Source organism: Macrobrachium rosenbergii, chromosome 17 (assembly GCF_040412425.1).
Source record: "Macrobrachium rosenbergii isolate ZJJX-2024 chromosome 17, ASM4041242v1, whole genome shotgun sequence".
Lineage (NCBI taxonomy): Eukaryota > Metazoa > Arthropoda > Malacostraca > Decapoda > Palaemonidae > Macrobrachium > Macrobrachium rosenbergii.
Window position 1 is genome coordinate 16,663,625 of NC_089757.1, and position 25,492 is coordinate 16,689,116.

Genomic DNA, 25,492 nt, shown 5'->3' on the forward strand with positions numbered 1-25,492 from the left:
GAGACCTGTTACAAAACTTCGCAGACAGCGAGAAACGCGAAAATTATAGTCAGTAAATAGCGCTCGACACTGCAGTTCTAATAGACACTTCGACTCCCGGACATTTAGTTGAGGTAATGAATGTAACTATTTATGTCGGAAATTCCGGATGCTGATGATACTTTCAATTCCAAATGGAGGTAATTTGTCTATTGATGAATATAAATTTGATATCGATAAATAAGTTAAACCATTTTATTTCTCAGACTAGTTTTATCTATTCATGTATTTAATGTGTTATCTTCCTGTATATTACTGTTTTTTTTTTTTTGCTTTTGTTCACGAGCTAATTATTTTTGGGCAGACGTTCTAGACAAGTTAAGGACTTTCTGGCCTTTCTCGTAATAGCGAGTGTACATTAGGATTAATATAAAAATATCTAATCAACTGCCCTTAACAACTCATGATTCTGATATAGAAATGCACCTACTTGTTGAAAAGAAACTAACGGATTATTACAAATAATTTTCGTCTAACGACAACCGAAGATATAAATTTTCTTATAACGCATCATATATATATATATATATATATATATATATATATATATATATATATATATATATATATATATATATATACACATATATATATATATATATATATATATATATATATATATATATGTATGTATATATAGTACATACATTATGCACTAACGCGCATGGAGCGCATACAACTCTATCGCGATAACTACACAATTCCCAGTACTACTTTCAATCTTCATGGTTGAAGATCTGAAGAAATAAGTGAAAAATGCTTGTCTTCTGCTCCATTTCAGTCTTTGGCAAACAGCTATCTTCAGGATTACAACAAATCTCCAATGGAATATATTTTCATACAGTCAAAATCTGATTACAATCAAGAATCCAAAATAAAAAATAACACATTTTTCTGTTCAGAGAAAGTTTAGGTTCACAAACTAGTAATCTTCACATTTTCTACACACGGAAATTTGTCTTAATTTTCATTTTGGATTCTTGTTTCAATCAATTTCTGACTGTGCTCAACCATACACTTATACGAACGTAGTTCTATTGCAGATCAAGTATAGTCTTAAATATGGCAAAGTCTTAATAACTGAAACAGCTTTAGAATAAAATGGAGCAGGTTTGTTTTTTCTGAAGAATTTCAGCCCTAAAGTTAAAGAGGTACTCAGGACTGTGAAAGTGCTGCTTGTCAGCTGTGTATGTAAATATATATATATATATATATATATATATGTATAATATATATATATATATATATATATATATATATATATATATATATATATATATATATATATATATATATATATATATATATATAATATATATATATGTATAATTATACATATATTATATATATATATATAATTATATAAAATGGGATTAGCACTTTAGAGTTAAATCATGGATAAAATCAACAGTAGGAAGATAATCATCACTTTGAATTTAAAAGTTCACAACACCAAACGAGACCAGTGTTCCTGAATGTATTCTTAAACAAGGCAACTCGAACCCAAAACCTGGAAAGGAACGATGTAAACGCTACAGTGTAAACCACTGGTTGTAAGACCACACAGGCTGTCTTAGTTGGCAGAGCCTAGTTTAGAGGTTCACACCAGGCCTCTGACTAAATTCGGTACCTTGCCAACACTCGTGGGAAACCAGTGTGCAATGTCCTTTTCTGGCATACGGCTGACAAATAATCCGTACTAATTAAACTAACCATAGACTGTAAGACATCTACTGAGAAGCACCCGAGATGATCCACCTGATCCAAGTAGCAGGAGATACACTCATCAAATTCGCAAGAAATACAGAAAAAAAAATATATATATGGCTGGTCTCTGTAATAAAATATTCTTAAAAATTCATTTAATCTAAAGGAGCACAAAAGTTTATCATTCTGATTTTGTTAAATTGTATAAACAGGAAAATCCATTCATTTTGCATCGATTCGGCAATAAAACATATTTTTTCTTCCATTCAATTCGAATTTTTCCATAAAATTCCGCAAAATGCTCTCAAGTTTAGCGTACTTTGACTCCCAGTGAATGGACGAACATAATTTAAAAATATTCGTTTGGTTTTGAAACATGCACATTTTCACTGGCGACTTCTTCCGGCTAAAATGCTCTTTGTACCTAAAGAATAAATATATGTGTACGTGCAAGAGTATATATATATATATATATATATATATATATATATATATATATATATATATATATATATATATATATAAGCAAAGAGTAAACCTAAAAGTTTGAAAGGAATAGTAATATGACAAGGGACGAGATGATAAATACCGACAATATGGACGTTACGTAATAAGACAGCATCGGACTGCACGACGGCATATGTAAATATCAAGCTCATTGCCCATCCACCATCTTTGTTACATAGAAAAAACATATATACAGAAAAACAATGATGTATATATATATATATATATATATATATATATATATATATATATATATATATATATATACACACACAGTGTACAGTATATATATATATATATATATATATTATATATATGTATATATATACACACATGTGTATCTGCGAATGCGTTTGTATGAGTGTATGTAATTTCACACGAGATTACAGTCTCCGCCTTCTTTAGTGACCATGTCATTCAACATAAAGTATCATTTGTAAATAATCACATGGATTCAACAGCATTAACTGCACTACGATATCATTTTTCTCGAAGGACTACACAAACAGAAACGATATACAATTCACGTTAATTTTCGAAACTTGCTACAAGATTTAGATAAAAAAGAACGCAACTGCACAAATCGATAGACCTGCTGGTATTTCCCCAATATAGTTGTTTGTCGATGACCAAATCATTTCTAGAATGTATTCGGAGCTGAGAATATCGTTAGCCAGCGGGATTTCTCCAATAAAATTTTGTGTTGCTTTGTGTATAAACAAAAAATCAGCGGTATGCCGTTGCGAAGAGAATAACGGAAATGCTAGGCCTTTATTTTCATACTGTATATATATATATATATATATATATATATATATATATATATATATATATATATATATATATATATATATATACAGTGAAAATAAGAAAACCATAAAACACTATTTAAACGTTGAAACCAAATTTCACTTGTTTCTGTGCCCCACAGAAACAAGTGCCTGAAATATATGGTTTCAACGTTTAAATAGTGTTTTATGGGCCTTCTTATTTTCATATTACACTGTAGTATTACAGGAAAAAGACATTCATATATACAGTATATATATATATATATATATATATATATATATATATATATATATATATATATATATATTATATATATGTATATACATATATATATATATATATATATATATATATATATATATATATATATATATACACAGATAGACAGATAAAGATACAGTTATGACTGATGTTTCCACATGAAGATATGCCAGTGTCTGCCTACCATACTACTGAAAAAGGGTCCTGACAATCAAAACCAATACTATTTTCTTTCCATTCATAAATCTAAAAAACCCAAAGGAAATAAAATGGAACAAGGTGATTCAGATGCAAACAAGGCTTCCCCTTCGTACATATGTGTTAAAATTTCCGTAATATACTAAAATCTGACAATGGGAGAGAAAATATCTCAAGCCACTGCCCTTCTGATGTAAGTGGATCAGAAGACAGGTCACGTCTTTGTCGGCTGGGGCCCCACCAGGCTTCCTGCTGTCTTTCGCACCTTCCCACCCCAAAGAGCATCGTTAGGGCAAGGGCCCGTATTTCCAAGAGCCAGCTTAATCTAAACTAACCACCAGAAGTATATGCTGTGTCGATGACACAGTCAGTCAATCACCCGGTTTTCAAACAGAAAATAAAGGAATCTTAAAATCTAAAGTACGTAAAAAAAAAAAATTTCCTTCAATTTTTGTATTAAAAATTAATAAAACCGAAATGTCACAACTAACAAAGATTTGTTTTCCCAGGGTCAAAAAACTGTACCGACCAAAGCAGTCAAGTGCCAGAATTCTCTTTAAAAAAATTACAGGACTCTTCAAATTTTTATAAAAAATAACTCTATAATATCGTTAGACCTAAAACTATAAAATCATTAAGTAACAAGCTTTCCTTAATAATTGCCCTTGAAATATAAAAATAAAAACTGCAACATCGCACTGCAACAAAGAGCTTTGTGCTCACAGCATAAAGGAACCAACAGAATTAAAGATTCAAAACAAATTTAAAGATAGAAAAAACATTTTTCGTTTCCCTTGCATGTCTGAGAACCCAAGAAAAAATAAAAAGACGCTGTCTCGAGACAATGACAGATCTTTCCAACCACAGCGCCCTTCTGACATAACCGAATCTGCAAAGGCCTCCCTTTCTTTGTTAGGCCACAACGAAAAGGAAAAGGCATCTTTAAACTCGGACCAAAAGTTCTGGACGGTCAAGCAAAAGGTGATCATTCAGGGCGATAATTCTCATTTATTGGATACCTAAGAAGAGGGGAGTATTATGACAACGTCTTTCCTTCAAGATATTTGGCCCCCTCGAACCCCATCCCTTCAACCTTCAACGAACACCAACTACCCCACCCCTGCCCCACCTTCCCTCCCTTTCAAACATTTTCGGTGCCAGAGGTATATAGGACCCCTTGGTTGCTAAATGCGATTGATTTCTCTCTCTCTCTCTCTCTCTCTCTCTCTCTCTCTCTCTCTCTCTCTCTCTCATATCTGGCGGAACTATCACATCTCTCTCTCTCTGGTCTTTTGTGGTTATCTGGCCAGGCCAATGAAATTACTATAGTCATCCAATTACTCTCTTTCATACTGGTTCCATTATGCAACAAGAGCATTTGTGATTTTGAATGTTTATATTTCTAAATTTTAAATTGTACTATCCATTTAAACCCTCCTCAGTAATATTCAAAAACACGACTTATTTTGTGTGAGTGTGTATTTTCGTTCTGTACTAGGCATAGTGCTCAGAGAAAGCAAATCTACCATCAATCACCCTCTCGCCACGTTGCTGATTTCAGTTTCAACTTGAAAGGGCACTTAACAAAATAATCTCTCTCTCTCTCTCCCCAACTAATTCACACTTATAAGATTTTTAAAAAATGGGTTTCACAGCAATGAGGTTTCGGATATGTACGAGTATTTCACAAAGCAATACTCTGGAAAATCTCTATTCAAGCCCGACAGATCTTCAGGATTATTTGCTATTACTGGAATCTAAAGCAACTGTGAATGCTAAGTTTTTAACTACCTTTCTTCAACATCATTTAGTGTCATCATAAAAAAAATAACGCTAATTCCCCCGGAGGTATTCTTCTAGAATGAAAATAATTAACTTAGGGAAATTCTTATGAATGACAAATATGAAATCAATCAATTAATGCATTTTATATTATATATATATATATATATATATATATATATATATATATATATATATATATATATATATATATATACATACATACACATTCTCGGTGTTTGTGCACATTAATCCTTTCTCTCTGATTATAGCTGGTTCCAGATACACTCAAAACAACAGTAACTGCTAGGTTCCTCGTTCAGCGGATGATTTACGGATGAACCTCTGTGCAGAACACAAATTCTGATAGGAACTGTTAAATAAGGCCTATACCCTATATCTGACACCTTTAATTTCTTTGTTTCTCCAGCGAATTCCCACACATACAGCTATTCTCTTTGCCAAAAAATGTTCTAATATAGGAACGACTATTATAAACTGTTACTGAAAAAAAAGCTATTATATGAACCTCACTTTTTAAACAACATTCGGTAAATAATTATTATCTCAACCAAGTTGGTTATGTCTTTATTTCTGTCTGGCCGAAAAAGGAGGAAGTTAACGCTAAAACACAATTTTACTAATATTTTTAAGATTCTCCTCTAGTTTCTTGGTGTTTGTAAAAAACGTAAATGACGCTAGTCGTGCCCTTGTATTGGAAAAAGGGGCGTAAATGGAGCTGGGATTTTAGGTAAAAATTCTAATTGCATTGGCAAATATTTGCACCCTTTTCATTTGGAAAAATGGCCACTGTCAACTGCAAGCGTAATTTTGGAATGCAAAAATCTTTTACAGGTTTTTTCAGTGAAACTGAAATACTTGTTTCCAATTACCATTATTTAAGATGAATATACTTAGCTCCTACTCATACAGAGCAGGTACTGGGAGATTTTGGATCATTTCCAGCACTTCTGGTAGAACACATCAATGAATTTTGATCGAATCCACACTGAGTAAAATTAAGTTTTTTTTGTTTGACCTTTTAGTTCTCGAAACCCACGTAAAAATTAACCCTGTCTTTCAGCCTCAAATGCTGCTGAAACTTACTAAATACATAAAGCATGTTTTCTAATTTCGTCGAAACAGAAAACCATGTAAGGCCTTTTTTCTTCAACCATTAATCTTGTTGAAACCAACGTAAAAATATTATGAACACTCCCCATTATTTTAATTCTGTTAAAACAGTCGGGCAGATGAAAGTCGCGGAACTAAAAGCGAGAAACTTTAACACCAAAAGGAATTAACGAATGTTGTAATTATCACAGCCACCTTGAGAATCCTTCAGAAATAAAATAAAAACAAAATAATAAAATCTCCGGGGCTGTCGACAGTAGAACATTTAAAGGGAAGACTCTGTTTAAGAGCTCTCTCTCTCCCTCTCTCTCTCTCTCTCTCTCTCTCTCTCTCTCTCTCTCTCTCTCTCTCTCTCTCTCTCTCTCTCTCTCTCTCACACCTTTGAAAAAAGAAACGAGAAAATAAAACATTACTTCCAATTTGTTATTAAATCTGTAAAGCACTGAAATATCTTAATATGCAATTCCTCAGTCTCATCCGTTTTGTAGTCACTTTCGAAGTTACTTCAAAATGGTAACAGGCTTTAGTAGAAGAAAATGGGACCTGACTGAGGCTTGGATCCGTCAGAAATAAGAGAAAGAACGGAAATCTACGAATAAATGCATTCCTGAACACAAGCAAACTGCGTGAAAATATTAGTTTGAAATCAACGTTTTACCAAAGTCACCCTCTCCCCAAATACCTGTCTATCTTTATATTAATTTACATATACACACACTTATATATAGAGCGGATTGTACTTCAGGTAACTGCTTACGGCAATGGGTGTTCACTGACTTTCTTCATGTGTTTATGTGCAGCACATCAAATAACGGAAAAACACTTTAACGTTATAAGCTTGTGATCTGCAAGTCATCGACATCAGTAGTTGTAGCACCAAATAATTCACAATCAAACAATTAATCCACGTCACTGTCTTGCACCCTCTTAACCCAGCCATCGTGTGAACCCCTGAACGTCAGCAGGTGCGCGCGAATTCTTCAAGAGGTAGTCTGTCTATAGTCATCCAAACCTAACAACTAGTCCCCTGTGTAAGTTATTAGAACATTTGAAAAAACCCGTTCGGCATCCGATCAACGTTCTCAGAAACATTGTCACCCCGACGTCTTTAAAATGTAGTTCTATCTCATTTTCCAACTTGAGTGTCTTGCCAATGCAATTTCGAGTCTCCTCGTGCAGCGTTATAAAAACCCGTCTCCGGAATTCGCCAAGCGTCTGAAGGTGACCCTTCATTACGTTCCATATCGCCGCCTCCACAGACTACGGATATTCTTCGCTGTCTTGGTTGAAGATGGAGTTCACGAGGAATCATAAATGTTGAAAATGCCTTAAAAAACGGTTCTTTCACATTCACTTAAACATTAAAAGATAGTGAGTTCTCTTCGACGATTCGAGATACGAAACGTTTTCCTTGAATTTATTCGATGTCGAAACGTTCTTCTCTCCAAAAAACGTCCATGGGAAATAAGTGTATATATATATATATATATATATATATATATATATATATATATATATATATATATTATATATTATATATATATATATATATCGACTATTATATATATATATATATATATATATATATATATATATATATATATATATATATATATATATATATATATATAACGATGTCGATGAAACGTTCTCAATGACTCAATTTTCAGTGTAAGCAAAACGATATTGTTTTTATCAAAATTTTTTAAAAGGAATCACTCACTTGTCTTATCCTACCCAACAGCGCATTAATCCAAAGACATCATTCAGTGCTGCGTTATCCAGGTAACATCACAAAACTTTTATCCAAAAGACGTCACTCAAAATCTTGTTATCCCAACTGAGGTCACTTAACACTATGTTATTCCAAAGAACACACTGCAACAATTTTGTCAGCCATTAAAATCACTCTGTAATTCGTTATCCCAAAAAACGTTATTCAGAGTTATCCCAAAATTATCTGTTTAACCAGAATCACTGAACATATTGCTCTTAAAATGATTGAGTATTTCGGTCTTCATCATAATAATCATCCATCTTTCAATGGCACAGTACTCCAGTTACCAAAGTATTCGTCATGGAGAAGCACTTATCTATACAAAATAGTTTAGTTCGTAAAAATGACTAATACGGATGAGCACTTAACTCAATCAATCAATTTCCCACAGATTAGCAGACATCAAAATATTTTCTATTGGTTAACTCTGTTCATCACATGGTCTTCCAATAAAAGCACTTCACTCATGAAAAGTAATTCTAATCGATTGGCTCTTTGGTCATCAAGCTGACTTCCACTGATAAGCATTTCCTCATCAATATGTCTCCTTTGGATTAGCAATTGTTCTCTTGTCTTCCTTATATCAGCACTTCCCCAATCAATATATTTCCCAAGGAACAGCAACTTGCTCATCAAATAGTCCTTTCACTGATCAGCACTTTACTCAAGATATTTTCCTGGAACAGCAAATCACTCATCAATATATTTTCCATGGATTAGACCTTAACTCATCAATACATTATTCTTGGATTAGCACTCCACTCATCAACATATTATTCATGGATTAGTTATTAACTCATCAATATATTTTCCCTGGATTAGTACTACCTTCAACATGGTATTTCCCATCTTGTTAAATAGATTCATACTTTATTTTTAAGGCCTGCTACACGAAACTTCATAGTAAATCTCACTCCAAGACTTTAAAAGTGATTTTTCTTCACAAGACGTTCGATACCAAACCGTTTCCCTGGATTTCTCAGCCACATAAAAAAATGCCCTTGATGTTCTTCTTTCCTTTACAAAAAATATGAGCATATACACACCCGCAAATCTCTTAAGAGAAAAAGTGGCTCCCTCTGCTTCTCTTTTTAATGGGGACAATCCTCACCATCCCATTAATTACTGAAACGAGATTCACGGGAAATTAACTATATATATGTATATATATATGTGTGTGTGTGTGTGTATATACATATATTTTATATATAATTATATATATGTATATATAAATATACATTACTCTTTAACGAACATGATTTCACCTTACCATCTCACCAACATACGTACACACAAACTTACACCTTAAAGGGAATCACTCCTAATCCTAAAGGTTTTCGCTTAACTATCACATTTTCATTATTTTCTTTTATCTTACATGGAAAAAGTCTCTCGACAACGAGAGCATCGATATAGCTCCTCGACCCTTGAAAAACTAAAAGCAGATGACGCGAATGTTTGCATTATTTGCATCGAACGTGGAAATCCAACACTCCATGAGGATTAACAAATGGCAGCCATTATGTGTAAATATGACATTCCATTTTCACTTCTTGTGCGATAAGAATACACTTTACGAATAACAGGTTTTTGTTCATGAAGGAATTTAAGCACAAATAAATAAAAAGTACCTTAGTATCACCTTTAAGATGTTTAAAGTTGATATTTCCGATCGAAAAATCCCGTGATTCAGATAAGGTTGTCCAGTCATTTCCCAATCAAATGGAAATAATCATATTTTACAATCGAACCAAGCAATAAGTAATGAGTTTTTCTATGTGCAGTTCCTATATTCCTAAAATGTCTACTCGTATATCACTTAAAATTTCTACTTCCAGTCGAAAACTCCTATGATACAAATTAGACCATTAGTCATTTTCTAAATTTTGGGGAACTAGTTACGATAAAATAATACGTTTCAATATTAGTTTCAACACTGTAACATCAAATATCAACTTGCGTAGCATTCAGTTGCACAGCTATTTAAAAGCTTTCTCGATGTAACTTCCCCCCAAAATACAATTTCTTTCTTTTCTAAGTACCTGATGTTACAGTAACAAACATAAACTTCTGATTTAAATTACCCTCTTTCTCGATGACGTATCCATTTTCCAAATACAAATGATTTTCCTCACGAATCGTTAGCCTTATTTCCCAAAGTTCATTATTCCCTTTGCTTGTTGCTATGTACAATAAATTACAAAATCCCATGATAAAATCCTAAATACATCTCGTTTGAAGCTATGAAAGTTTAATCAAAAGTAGCGATAAATAATAGCCAGTATCTATTAAATCATACAAATATCAGCTAGGGTTCTGACTAAATCCAATTCACCCCTTTTGACTTAATCAAAACTCGTCACAGATTCCCATCTAACCCAGCAGCTCTCTCCTCAACATACCAGAATCCAGGGGTCTCTCTCAACCCCCACCCCCATCCCGCCCCCACAACCCCCATCCACATGAAACATCTCTTCCAGCAGCCACCAGCCCACCCCCCCTCAATTCCTACCCCACCTATCCCCAAATCCACCCACTCACTCGCCCCTCAGGGGGCATCGTATAACCCTCCTCGCTAGCACCCACCTGCTAGCTAGCTGATTCCAATCCCCTGCGTGTCAACCCAATTCTTTTGTTTCAATTCCTCTTGTTTTTCTTTCGACACAAACGTTTTTTGTTGGTCAAAATGAACTTTTCACTTCACGTGCTTCCTGTTTTGAACTTTTCTAATCACAAACGACTTCAACAGGATTCGTTGGCTAGACAAATCCAGCTCAATATGTAATTTACAAGAGTCACATTTCCATCGGTAGACTTTTTTTCCAGTAAACAAAACGTTATCACGGACCATTGTTGTTCTCTTCATGGTACAATGCGCACAAAACTATCAAATGTTTTTAGCAAGGAATAAATTTTGCTAAGTAAGCCGCTATGCATCTCAAAGCTGTCTAATTATATACATTCTAACATACCTACAGCTCATCTCATATAATGCGTTAATATTACTATTTCATGCATTTCAACTTTTTACCAAAATATTCTCTCGTTTTAAAAGAGAATACAGCCGCAATAAGGATATAAATAAGCTCTTCACTAGAACCACGTGCTTTTAATAGCTAAAGCTGATACATGCTCTCAAAATTACTTTATTATTCTTTTTTTTTATCAAGACAGCCGTCAGGCAATCTTTCTTCTCCAGGAGAGAAGAAGAACTTCAACTGGACTCTAGCTCAAGGTCTAGAGCTGATTGGGCAAAACCGCTTCCATGCTCAGTATACTCAGGCCTAATATCTATTGGCAGAAGAGAATGGATAAAAAGGAAAAAGGTCAGGTTGACCAAGAGGCGAAATTCGAGAAAATAAACGAAAAGCCAAATGCAGCTAAAAAAAACAAAAGAGCGTAAACTAGGCCTATTTTTCTCTTCAACAGGTCTAGGTGGGGGAGAGGGAAGGCTTTGAAATCAATTCACAGACAGACATGCAGGGCAAAGAGCCAGAAAATATACCGAAGAGTCACTGTCGGGGAAAAAGATGAGTTGGAGGAGTAGTAATGATATAGTAGGACGAAGAACACAACCCAACAGACACACACAGACCCCAGGCACGAGTTTACTCTCGTCCCTTCCGAAAGACACGGCTTGCCTGATGCGTGACGACTGCCCAAATCGTACCTCAATCCCCGCAGTTCAATGCCATGGAAGGCTGACATGGATTCGGGGTAGATTTTCGTTTTGGAGACAATGTCATACACCATGTGTGCCTACTTTTGCATAAATGTTTCGCTCAAAAGGTAAGTATTTGATCAGTTTTGTTCCCAAGATAGAGAAATCTCGTCACAAGTGGCAGGATTGAGCGCGTGCGTCTAGCTGCGGCAGCCACACTGAGAGAGAGAGAGAGAGAGAGAGAGAGAGAGAGAGAGAGAGAGAGAGAGAGAGAGAGGAGGGGGTGGGGCGGAGAGAAATCTAAGGGAGTGAAAAGGAAAATAACTGGAATGAATAATATATATGTTACATATTCTGACAATCCCAATTACACGCTAAACATAAACAGACCGACCGACACGCCAGCTCCCACAGAGAGTGAAAGGACGAGAGAGCACTGGAAGTATAAACGGAAAACCGGATAAGGCAGGATAAAAAGAAAAATCTTTTCCCCATCCGAAAAAGGTATATGTATTCATTGCCAATGAATTCCCCTCACAAGAGAATGATGCTGCGATGAACACGATTAAAGGGATGCGGGCGTGAGAAAATACCCTCCCACCCCACTAAAATAAAATAAAAAAAAAAACTGATCAAAAGCCAATGAATAAACTATGCTAATCAGTAATTGCCTTTACAAACCTGGCTTCGGTCGAGAACCTTCCAAAGACGGAGTCTTGTCACGAGCAACAAATGTGTCTTGACCCGGAATGATGGTGATGGGGAAGGTCTGGGGCTTTTCCAAGGACCTGTTGGTTTCTGGCGCCTGCTCTCGGTACCGAGGATTGTCTTTGGGTGACCGCCTATGACTGGCAGGCAGGAATATATTCCCGAAACTGACAGCCTCTTGATGGGTGGAAGTAGGTAACTTGTGGGGCTGGTCAGTTCGTGGCTGGGTGACCGCCTATGATACCCAGAAGTGACTGCGATCGAATGATCTCTGTGTTGCTTGGGCATAGCGCTGAAAACTTCGTCTTAACAATGCTGAAAAGCTTGGAAAACTTGCCCCAGGTCTCTGGAGCTTGGCGTGGGTTGCTATGGGCCAAAATGAGGGCCGAAATGGTAGCCGAGTTAGTGAATCCGTTTCCAGATGATGCTTTCACTAGCATCCATGAATACTAGCATTAATATGAACACTAGTATTTCCATGAATACTAGCATTCATATGAACACTAGTGTTTCCATGAACACTAGCACTGATATGAATACTGACCGATACACGGGTTGCATGATAGAATGTTTCAAGTAGCGATAAAAATAACTAGCTTCTTTCCTTCCTTCCTTAATCTAGCTTCGTCTCACCCCAGTTGATGGGCATCCATGTACATAATTCATTGTTTAGATCCATAAAGCCGTAATGGGTTTAGCAGAACGTATTCACATTACTTTATTCAAGTCCGAGATCCGAAGATTTAAATATATATATATATATATATATATATATATATATATATATATATATATACTGTATATATATATATATATATATATATATATATTTAATGTGTGGCTATTAAAACTAGTGTCACAAGTAAAAAATATTATACGCATACGAACAACACACACACATACTGTATGTATATATATATATATATATATATATATATATATATATATATATATATATATATATATATATATATACTGTACATACTTATATACATAAATATATTTGTATACTGTATATATATAGTACATATATATTTATATATATATATATATATATATATATATATACATATATATATATATATATATATATATATATATATATATATATATACATTTCGGATAAAGATACGACACAAAATAACAACCAGAAGCATACACACCCAGCGAGAAATAACAAATATAACGCCCTCCCCCCCACCCGCCCCCCCAACACCGTACACAGCCTAAAAACACGAAACAAAAAGGACCTCATTGAAACCCAATAAATCAACTACGTTGCTAGTGACTGCCCAACCAAACCTGGCTTCATTTTATAACCCGAGGGCTCTTCTTCGTTCCATCGGCTTTCAGCCTTATTAAGACTCGCTACCTATACGTATCTCCTGCTATATTCGCTCACGGGTCTGATTATGGAACAATACCGACTGTTATCACTTACTCTCTTCGTTTATAGGCCTCATTTTTACAGTTTCCTAAACTCCACTTTTTACTCTATTCGCTTGCCGCCCCAATCGTGACTGCCGAAGTTATCGTTACTCCTATTGTCTATGAAGCCCCATTAAAACGAGTTATGTTTATCTGAGACTGCTAAGTTTTATTGTAAGTTTCAGGATGTTGGATTTCACAAGGAAAACTGATTCATAGTGAGTTTCGTGAGTAGGAACACGTGGTCAGATTTTGAGACAGATCTAATCAGCATTGGCAGATGTTTGCATTTTTCATAACTCTTCTTTTGACTTTGTTGCTGTAACTTCAGAACCAGCTGATTTAAATGGCACCCAACTAATACAACAAATATCACATTGTGAAAAAGTGACTGTGAAATTTATTAATAAACCTCAAAATAAACGTTTCCAGGACAACAATGTTGTTGTCAGGTAGTACAGAGTAACGAATCTTCTTCTGTCACTGTTTTAGCTCTGTAATGTTTGTCCATACTTAGTTATTTTCATGTACAAATGGATGAAAGTGAAACAAGAGGCTTTAAATTGCAATAAAAAAAAAGAAGGAATGATATGAATGAAACCAGAGGGTCAGAAAAGACTATGGGGCTCGTGAAGAGGAAGCAAGGGGTGCTAGGCACCTTAACTTGAGCACACACCATGAGTGAAAATTCCCGATGGAGCCATATATTCACTTCAAAATTTACAAAAATAAAAAATAGCCCAACAGGAGTTCAAAAAATTCACGGCAAGGTATAAAAACTGAGACAAGTTCCTAACAGCCATTTCGGCGAATTCTACCTTGCCAGACGAGACTCTTTCCTGTCGCAAATCAGTCTAATGGTTTGATGGACTTCCTGCAATAGTTGTGTATTAAACATCTGACCACGCCCTGCCAGGTTTGCAATCAGTTCCTCTGCACCAACACAACTTAAAGATGATGATGAAGAAATAGCAACGTTGTTTTGAAAACACTTAAACATAATGTGTTTCTGCAACCTAAAAATGTGCTGATATGAAGAAGTGCAAAACAACAAATGCATATCTGATGCTAATGGATATGAAACAACTAATACGATGCTTATGAAAAATATTTTTTTTACTTAAGCGAGTTACGAATGATCAGGGCCACGTATTGTAACGCACGTAGTGCTCGATGTGACCTTTCCTAATAAAATGCAATTAGTCGGAGTTCCAACTTTATTCTTTAGCATAAAGATACTCACAACTAAAAACTAAATAAAGACTACCACTAGGTCTTCCCGCTCGTCATGAACACTAAACAATCCATTGAAAGGTAAGTGCGTTAAAAGTATGGCCGCAGTTTGGAGTAATTCTGGCTGCAACGTAGAGTAACCAGTTCATAATAAGGTAGCTGTACCACGGTTATTATAAACAATAACCACTACATAATAATAATAACAGATTAGTTATTAACGCAAATAATCGTCACCATTTACGATAAAAAAAATTATCAAAACAGTAACGATAGCATGGCTAATGTGTCACACGAAAACGGGAACAAACTGGAGAGTGAGACCTATGGCCATCTAAAACGATAATATTCAGTAACTAGAAGAAACCATTACATGTCAGGAAAGCTACTATGGGTCGTAATGCGGAATAGAAAGTCAGCAAAGCGATTGAGTGAATGTCTATAGCTCCATACACCACAACGCCATTTATACACAGGTAAAAAGGAAAGGATTGCGATATCGTTTAACTACAGCAACAGGAAACGGATAGTTGGATGAACTCGAAGAAGGCTAATATTTGTCGAAAGAAAAGCTTCTTCTGTACACTTATCAATTAGGGAAATTCAGCGGAAGATAACAAAGCGTTTACTCAGGAAGATATTCGCAGAATCAAACTAGAAGGAACTCGAAGATCCCATAATTCTATCAATGCAAAAAGTTATCATAATCTTACATAATTCTCTCAGTGCAAAAAGTTGTCATAATATTGGCCTGCCTAATTCCATCAATGCAGAAAGTGATCATAATCTTACCTAATTCCATCAGTGCAAAATGTGATCATACTCTTACCTAATTCCATCAATGCAAAAAGTGATCATACTCTTGCCTAATTCCATCAATGCAAAAAGTGATCATAATCTTACCTAATTCCATCAATGCAAAAAGTGATCATAATCTTACCTAATTCCATCAATGCAAAAAGTGATCATAATCTCACCTAATTCCACCAATGCAAAAAGTGATCATACTCTTACCCACTTCCATGAATGCAAAGTTATAATAATCTTACCTAATCCCATCAATGCAAAAAGTGATCATAATCTTACCTAATCCCATCAATGCAAAAAGTGATCATAATCTTACCATGTAAAATGTAATATAAATCTGTAATTTCAATCTGTGTGTAACACATATAGGCTACGTGATACCGACTCCATAATATGGACTAGACTAGCTGTTGTCCAGCCCGTCGTTAGCCCTTCCTAACACCCTTGTTTGGGTTTCGAGATGGAACGTAAAATCCGAAGGATCGGGACCTGCTTTCTCGCGTCACTCTTATATTACCATTTCTGGCGGCATGGGTATACTATCTATAATAATAATATCAATAATAATGATATACGATTGCTAGCTCTTACGACTCATGTGAAAATTTAACTGTTTGCTCTCTGGTCCTTCACCTACCCCACCCCCCTCCACAAGTTTTCCTCGACAACGTTCATATGCTTTTGAAATATGCCTTACAGACATCCAAACAAACTAACTCACTTGCAAGGCTCTATGCCAAGAACAGTAACGGTAAGTGATCTCAATCCATTCATGTATTTATCATCAGTATACAATAAAACTAACTGCCATGCAATAAAAAAAAACCGACTTTAAAACACAAGTACGTAATTATTACTTAAGATACTATTTCTTGTGCAGCCATATCAGTCCTGGAATGGCTTTTCCCATGTACGCTTTAAAATCTCCTTAGCTCTACAGTCTACATTATTAACTACCGACGTCCACATAGCCTAGCTGAACTCTGGGCAAAATCCTCATCCGTTAAGAGTCCCGCCTTCATTAAAGTTCGAAAAACTTTTCCTGTGACGCCATCAAAAGATAAAATATAAGAAAAAAAAATTGCAAAAATAGTTGGGAGAGTTTTCTTGCCCGCAAATCCATACGAAAAAAGTGGAAAAGGTCTTTCAACGCTCCGAGCTAAAATGTTATCATCATTTGCGAAGTGCATATCCTATAATGAAAAAACGGCCATCATGAACTTGCCTTGAAAAATACATATATTATGAATAAATAATTCTCGATGTATATTTAACAAAAAATCATGCAAAGATAATGAAAGAACTGGTGCTACAATGTACTTGTAATCAAGTGAACAAAAACACAGAACTGTTGATGGCAATGGTGAACTGGCTCAGGCGCCGCCCCCCTCCCCCTCCAACCCAACCCCTGCCCCGGTTCGAAAACATTGGTAATGATTGCCATCTTCTGTAGCCTAAGTCTTACATTGTCATATCCGAGGTAATTCAGTGGCCAAGAAAAGCAGCCATATTACCGTCGATGACCATACCATTTGGAAGGAGGCGATGCTGACTTTTTCGCTCACAAGCAGTGTTCAAATTATTTAGTTTTAGGAGAATGATCCACAGTCTGAGTCAACATTCCGTACATGGCTTCTGCGTTTTTGTTGCTTACATTAACGGTCTCAGTTTACTTAATTAAAATCAATTACCTTACTTCGTGCACTTTCACTGATAAGTTAGTTCTAAATATATATTATCTACATATTCGCTCTTCACTTACGTTTGATGTCTGCTTCGATCATTTTTTATATTATATTCTACAGGCTACATTTCTTTATATATTATATAATATTGCTGCTATGTGCTTTTTTATACATACGTACATACAGTAGATACACAAAAATTTACACATAAATATAAATATAAATATAATATAGGCTACATATAAATATATACATACACAACATATTTAATATATATATATATATATATATATATGAAATGTGTATGTATATATAAACAAAAAAACAGGTCATTCACGGTATATTTCATTATGATACGAATTTTCCTTGGATTTCGAACACCGCAATATCAGATTTGGTATGGCAAATTAATTCAGCAGCGTGCCATTTTTTCCAGTCGTATTGGATCTGAAGCTAAGCCACACAATATTTTATATGAAATATCATTTCCAGATTCCAAATGATATTTTAATGCTGCAGTGACTGGGAAGTGCTACGAGAGAATTTTACTGCAAGCTACTGTAAGACAATGAAAACAAGTAGGCCCAGAAACCACTCTTCCTCAATAGAAGTTACATTCCAATCTCACCACCAATCAAATCACTAACTGCACGTCTGACCGCCCACGCCCGGCTCACCTCCTTGGATGTAAAGAAATCACGAAGCAGTGGCAGTAATTGTGATATACCTCCCATATCTTGCCCCATTCTATTTTGCATTTCTCCTTTTTTATATCCCTCACTTCATTTTTAGTGATATCACACTTCGATTTGTGTCACCTTTGACACAGATGCAAATTTGTCTTCTATCATTTTCTCCAAGCACACTTGTCCACAAGACACCTTTACATTCTCAGGATCCTTATTCCCTGACTCCCTTTGTTAACTAGAGATAAGCAGGTCTCGTGCACTGTCTGGAGAAGCGGCTCTTTTTACCCTTGCTAATCACCCAGAGAGGCCAAAACCTTCACTGTTATTTTGACAGGTGGAGGAGAATGCACGACTGAGAGTTATGAAACCATAAAAACTCCGCTGTAATACTAGTATGGGAATCCAGTACTATTCAGTATAATAGCCCTAAACAAGGCGTAAGCATTGAAGTTCACACCAAAGGATCTCCTTCCTCTAACGAGGTACATCGGCGGATGACCAAATGCAATCTTTTCAAACACTGGGATTTTCCGTGTTCATTGCATAGCTGCAGCATCACCATCTAGGAAGAGGTTAAGCTTTCAAAGCACCAGCGACTGTTGCAATTCGCCTTGCAGCAATCAGGCCACTGATATAAACTCTTATGAATTGAACTGAATTGAATATGGAATTTAGGCCAAAGGCCAAGCACTGGGACCTGTAATATTCAGCGCTGAAATGGAAATTGACAGTAAAAGGTTTGAAAGGTGTAACAGGAGGAAAACCTCGCAGTTGCAGTGTGAATCAACTGTTAGGAGTGGGTGGAAAGTAAGATGGAAGAGGACATGAAAGGAGGTACAGCAAAAGGAACGAAAGGGGTTGCAGCTAGGGGTCGAAGTAATGCCTACAGTGCACCGCATGAGGTGCACTGACGGCACTGCCTTCGGCCCCTAGCTGCAACCCCTCGTTCGTTCTTTAATACCTCCTTTCATGTCCTCTTCCATCTTACTTTCCACCCACTCCTAACAACTGATTCATACTGCAACTGCGAGGTTTTCCCCCTGTTACACCTTTCAAGCCTTTACCACAGGCATTTTTTCATATTTATTTTATGATTGTTACAGATCACATACACTAGCCCAATATTTTTCCACCTCCTTCTGTTTTTGATTTTGCATATTTTACCATTCCTGTATATGCAATTAACTTGCTTTTGGTTTTCCCAGACCCAAATTATTATTATTATTATTATTATTATTATTATTATTATTATTATTATTATTATTATTATTATTATTAATCACCAGTTGCCCATTGCATTTGATATAGGGTAGACAAGATAAATGCCCATTGCATTTGATATAGGGGTAGGCAAGATAAAAATGGAGTTTCTGCATCAACGATAATGATTAAAATACTTATAACACATGACAATCATTGGGAAACATATAGTTTATGGAAGTGGCAAGAAATTAATATATCATATGACTACCAAATCCAGTTACCTCTCTATTTATTAATAAATACATCAAAATAGTAAGGTCTTTTGATGTGTTAGAATATTCACATGACAGGACACCCATTAACTTGTTGCTACACTGTTTTTATTCAATTCTGCAATTTTAAAACCTTTAACTGTTCTACAACCTTTTTTCCCAAAACATTTTTATTAGTTTGAGAATAAGCTAGAACAATACTTCCAAAAAACATGAGTGGTGCCAGTTCAATTTCAATTTTACAAAGGATTTCAATAGTGTAACAAAAGAATGGTTAAAACAACCGTGTATTTATTCTTTTAACTATATGCCAGTGTATTAACTCAATAGTATAAAACTGGAGCACTTGACCTATTTTGTAAGCAAGTCGTATGGTAACGTAATTTCTAATAAATTCTGCTGCTTAACATCAGCTGCCAGGGTAACAGGGCAAACAGAATTTCATTTACTTATCATACTTTTAATGAGGCCTACTACAATCCAATGACACCTTACTTGTATATGTGGTTATGCTGTCCAACTATGCAAGGCTATTTTGATCAGTCTTGTCCTTGGTTATGCTATTTCAGTGCACTAGATTACTAAGTCAGCCTTGTACTAAGTTATGCAGTTCTAACTAAAACTTAGGTAAAAAAATAAAGGACATAATTATGGCAAAAAATAACACGCTGACCCACAGAAAAAAAATTCTTGGTTTAAATGAAATGAAAGGACCTTATGAGTTTACCCAAAAATAAACATAGGCACTGAACAACAAGTTCTTCAAGTAAGCTATCCACATCAGAAAATCTTAAAACAGACACAATGCTGAAAAAACATGGTGGTACAGTATATGTTTTAAGACTTCCTTATTTTGAGGGTCATCTGTAATTGGACCTATCCAAACATTGGCAATTTTGTGGGCGTTACCTCAAATCCAACTTCGATTAACCTTCAGGTTTTTCAAAACAATATCAGAACAAAACTGGGTAAAGCAAGCCTTTTTCCGACAAGTCTTTGGCAAACTACTTGACTGCTCATGGTCGTTTCGACCAAATGAAATCGTTTCTGCTACACTTAACTTGCAACATTCTTACAATGGTTATTTATAATATTTGGATTTTTATAAAGTAACTGTTTTGACCTTATCCTTTCCATATTTGCTATGCTTGGAAAAAAGGCCCCACGTTGATTAAGCGAGGGAAAGGCTACTTGTAATTACACACAAACAGTAAAAGTGATAAGTTCATCCCTTGTACATTTCTTACACATATTACAGTACAGATGCAGAACGGAGGGCATGTGTTGTTGGAAGAAGAAATCAGAACAGAAACGGCTATGGTATCTTACATTTTAGGTTATTTGGATAAGAAACGGAAAAGGAACACTATGGAAGAACACACTGACCTGTCATTGTGCTATGGAAACTTATTCCGGTTCAATCAAACATATGCATTGTTCTTGGCTTTGTACTCAGTTAAGATGAAATTATTCTCAAGCAGCATATTTCAACAGGGATACATCCTAACCTACCCTTCCCTTTACTAACCTATCCTAGGGCATTGTGCCTGATCTGGCTAGCATTTTCTTCCTCCATATTCCACAAGCATAAAAGCGCAAATTGTTTAAAAACAGGTCAAACATATTTGAACAGCAATGCACTAAACTAACCTATCCCTAAGGTGCTGTGCCCTGACTTGCTGGGCACGCTCACCACGGCTGAACCCCAAGGGAAGCAGTGTCTACAGAAATGTGTCTTTGAGGATAATTCTGGGTCACCTGGAGATGGAAGCCACAGCTAAATGCATGTGTTTTGAATGATCTGCCAGCAATCTGTAACCTTGGCGATCATAAGCCATCTAACTATAAAAGACCAGGAACAGAGCAGTCTGTGGCTTTCATCTACAGCAATTAATCATGGGTCATATTAAAACAAAAAGAAAATATAAAGCAAAGCGTCTGACTGAATAATTGATCAACTATTATTATTTTTGGGGTTTTAAGGCATGCTGTGCAGATTTAATTTTAAACCAATAGTTGATTGGAGTGACTGCAATCAACAATGTAACCACTGCATGCTGTTCTATATACTACCCCAAGTTACACCCCTATATATACTTGTACTCAAGGTTACAGGAAAATCATCAATGCTAACAGCCATTTAAATTTATGAATTCAAAATACATACAGTATACCAATATGACCCATCCAAAATAATGGCTGCAATGGTTTATGGGTGAAACGTCTTAAAGCCAACCCACTCCATGTGTTTAGGTTGATTCAAGGGTAAAACTTTAGCTGTTATCCTGCAGTTGAAAATATGACTAAGTTTTATAATGTCTTGAAAGTTTCTGGTGTTCATTTTGTTAAATAATTAGTTTTAGAGATGCTGACCTCCTTATATACAATTATGGGACACCCCAGAATGAAAACCCGAGAATGAAATACAGGAAATGTATTCTAAACTAACCTAATCTAGGACAATGGGTCCTTACCTGCCAGGAGGATACTATATATCCAATATAAATAATAGTTGCAATCTAACCTAACCTAACTTAGGAAACTGGGTCCTGGCTGATTTGGGGGTGTGTTCGCCTTGATGAAATATATCCTTATATAATGTGAGGCTTGACGCTATTTTTAACATTACTGATTTGCCCTAATTAAACATCAGAAAAATTTGAATGAAATTTGACAGAGCTAAAAAATAATCTAAGGGAACAAAGAGGTAAAGTCTGTACAAAAACCATGACTAAGAAATGAATTCAGTTAACTCAAGCACGGCCTGAATTCCAACATCCCACTTGACTGGTAAAAGGATGTCAAGGGTTCAGCATTGCACATACCCAAATTTCCAGATGTGTAAATATCAATAAACATTCAAAAAACATACTTGCCATCCATAACACAATGGACTTGGACAAAAAGAAAAAAAAAGTCTCATCAGGCCCCCACCTGCAAGCATATCAAAACAAAAGACTTTTGGGAAAGTCCAAGGAGTAACAATACCAGCAAAATTCACTATAAACTAGAGCTTGTTTTTTTGTAATAGGCATAACACAGACTTGACAAAGTTAATCAACTCAATATTGTGAACTGGTACTAAATTAAATACAGATTTAGCTCAGTTCAAGATCTATGACAAATACTGTGGGGTGTAGCCGGTTGCAGCTCCATGTCAGAAACCACAGCACTGGCTAGTAGGGATGGTGCCTGTGGTTGTGTTGGGGTAGAACCAAGGTAAGCTACTATTCACTGTAAATTAAACCATTGCCTATCAGATGGAAGACTATAAAAAGCATCTCTGTTGGTGTAGACGAGTCCATAGGCCCAAATCAGGCCCTTGGTCCTTACCCCCTGGCTTCAAATCCTTCAACAATTACGTGTCAACATAGGCTATTAGCTTAACACTAACCATCAGGTAATTATAAAGAAGACGACCAAACTTAGATTTTCCGTTTATTAATATGATTTTTTCTTCGACACTGCTGAAAAATGGTGTATAAAGCAGTACAGTTAGTAACTGGAGAAATGTTTAAAGTTCACCCTCCAGGGCTTGCGCCAACATGGCGGCTCCTCAGGACGCCATTACTTATGTACCAGCCCCTCAAAGATGAGAGTAAAAATCCAAACAAAAACGGTCAATTTCTTTTTACCTCCAGTACACTTATTCAATTTTCACTTGTACTGTACTATATACAACCTTTTCTATATTCTTCAGCCAAAAATTACATTAACAAGCGGTACCTTCGAGGCCAGTCTCATCGACAATGATCGCTACCTACTAATTAAAACAAACCTACTGTGTGGGTGGCGTTCTGGTTAGGCCAAACTTGACTCCTAGCCTTGCCATATATTTTTTTGGAGCGTTTACTAATTTGTTTACATCAGTAGGTCTATACATAAGCTTAGAGTGACTGGTACCCGCAGAATCTCACAAACTTATCAATGAAAATTAGGCGCAATCCTCACAGGCTAAATTTTTCTTTACTGATGTAAGAAAATTCTCTGTAGCCTGAAGACATTTTTTTTCTCCGAATTTTGTATTCATGCGTAAGTTTGTCAATATTTGTGTCTCTCATCACAACATAACGTTATTTTGGCAAATCAAAGATAATCATGCTCCCTTGTATACATATTAATCTGAAGAAAATTGACAGAGGCAGAAGAGAGTTCATCATTTAACACTCAAGCCAATCCCAGCCCGATTAAAGGGTCAACGTCTCTAATTGAAGAAAATAGTTATTAAAACTTACAACGTAACTGATGCGAACTACAATGGACAAGGATGAGCCCACGAGCTGTTGCAAGATTAAATAATGTACAGTGGTCATCATAACATCTGTCACTACACACAATTACAAAACAACTGACGTTTTTGTTGGATGCCGACGTAGCGAAACAAAACATATGATGCAACTTGATGCGGACAATAAATAATCCCCATCCATTTACATTGGCACTTACAAAAAGTAAAAAAAAAAAAACTCATGCACTAAACCTTCTGGAAGTTCGCCTTGAAAACGAATGAGTAAAACGAACTTTTAAAACACCTTAGGTTTACCAAACACAGTTCCAGTATTTGCCAGTACTACAGTAACTCACCTGTTTGACTACTTGGTAAACAAAGTCTTCTCTATGGATTACTAGCGCTGAATCCATATTCTATAATGTTAAGAAAAAATACTAATACTATAGTCAGTGACAGCGATTTGCAAAGCAAGCAAAGTTATTATTCAAACTGTTTTATATGCTCGCCGACAGTACAGGATAAAAATGAAAATAAAATTCGTTATCTTCCTCCTGCATTACTTATCACACTAAGTTAAAAATTAAAACAACAGTAGCCCTACTTGCTTTTGAAATAATAGATAAGAGGTACCATTAATTACCATGAGATAAAATATATGTAAATCACTTTTATTTTCAAACTTATTTAAAGGATTCCTTCCTGTTTTGCAACTAGATTATTTTGATTGTACCATTTAGATATCTTGAATCTTTTTTTTTTTTTTCACTTTAGTAAACATTGCTACAAACACTATGCTCCTGTCTAATTTCTGTGGTTCCATGGATACGGTTTTCACCTTAATTGTTAGGTACTCCTGAATTTCTCGAAAATACCTAATGTACTAATCGGTGGGAAGACAGTTAGCAACGGAGAAACGATTAGTCAAAAATGCCAGCCTGCAACGTAACAAACAGAGAAATAATTTTCCTATCGTATATGAGTGGTAAAAGTTAATGAGCGCTTTTTTAATATGCATTATTCCTCCTCTTGCAATAGACATTTGCTCATCCATCATCGTCTCTCGGCAATTACTTTTCAGTCACGACATATAAGTCCTTAAACGTTGCTCAGCAACCACTGACCACTGCTCAACGTATAGTTATCGTTGGTAAACCAACCATTTCTCCTTTAATCTTATTAGCCATTATTAATCTACAATAAATACTCATTTGCATCCATTACTGATCCTCAACCAATGCTCATTTACATTCACTGTTTATTCACATCCATCATCAACCATTCTTCATCCACATCAACTGTTAACCACAACTGTTTTTAATGAGAGACCCGAGCTTATACCACCCAACCACTTCTACTTATTCTCACTCACTCACTGCCA

General features: G+C 35.6%; 1 pseudogene; it reads right to left on the bottom strand.

Moving 5' to 3' along the window:
- Positions 1-11,411: 11,411 nt before the first annotated feature.
- The window catches only part of LOC136847564 (uncharacterized), a 40,212-nt pseudogene continuing 26,131 nt past the window's right edge, over positions 11,412-25,492 (bottom strand).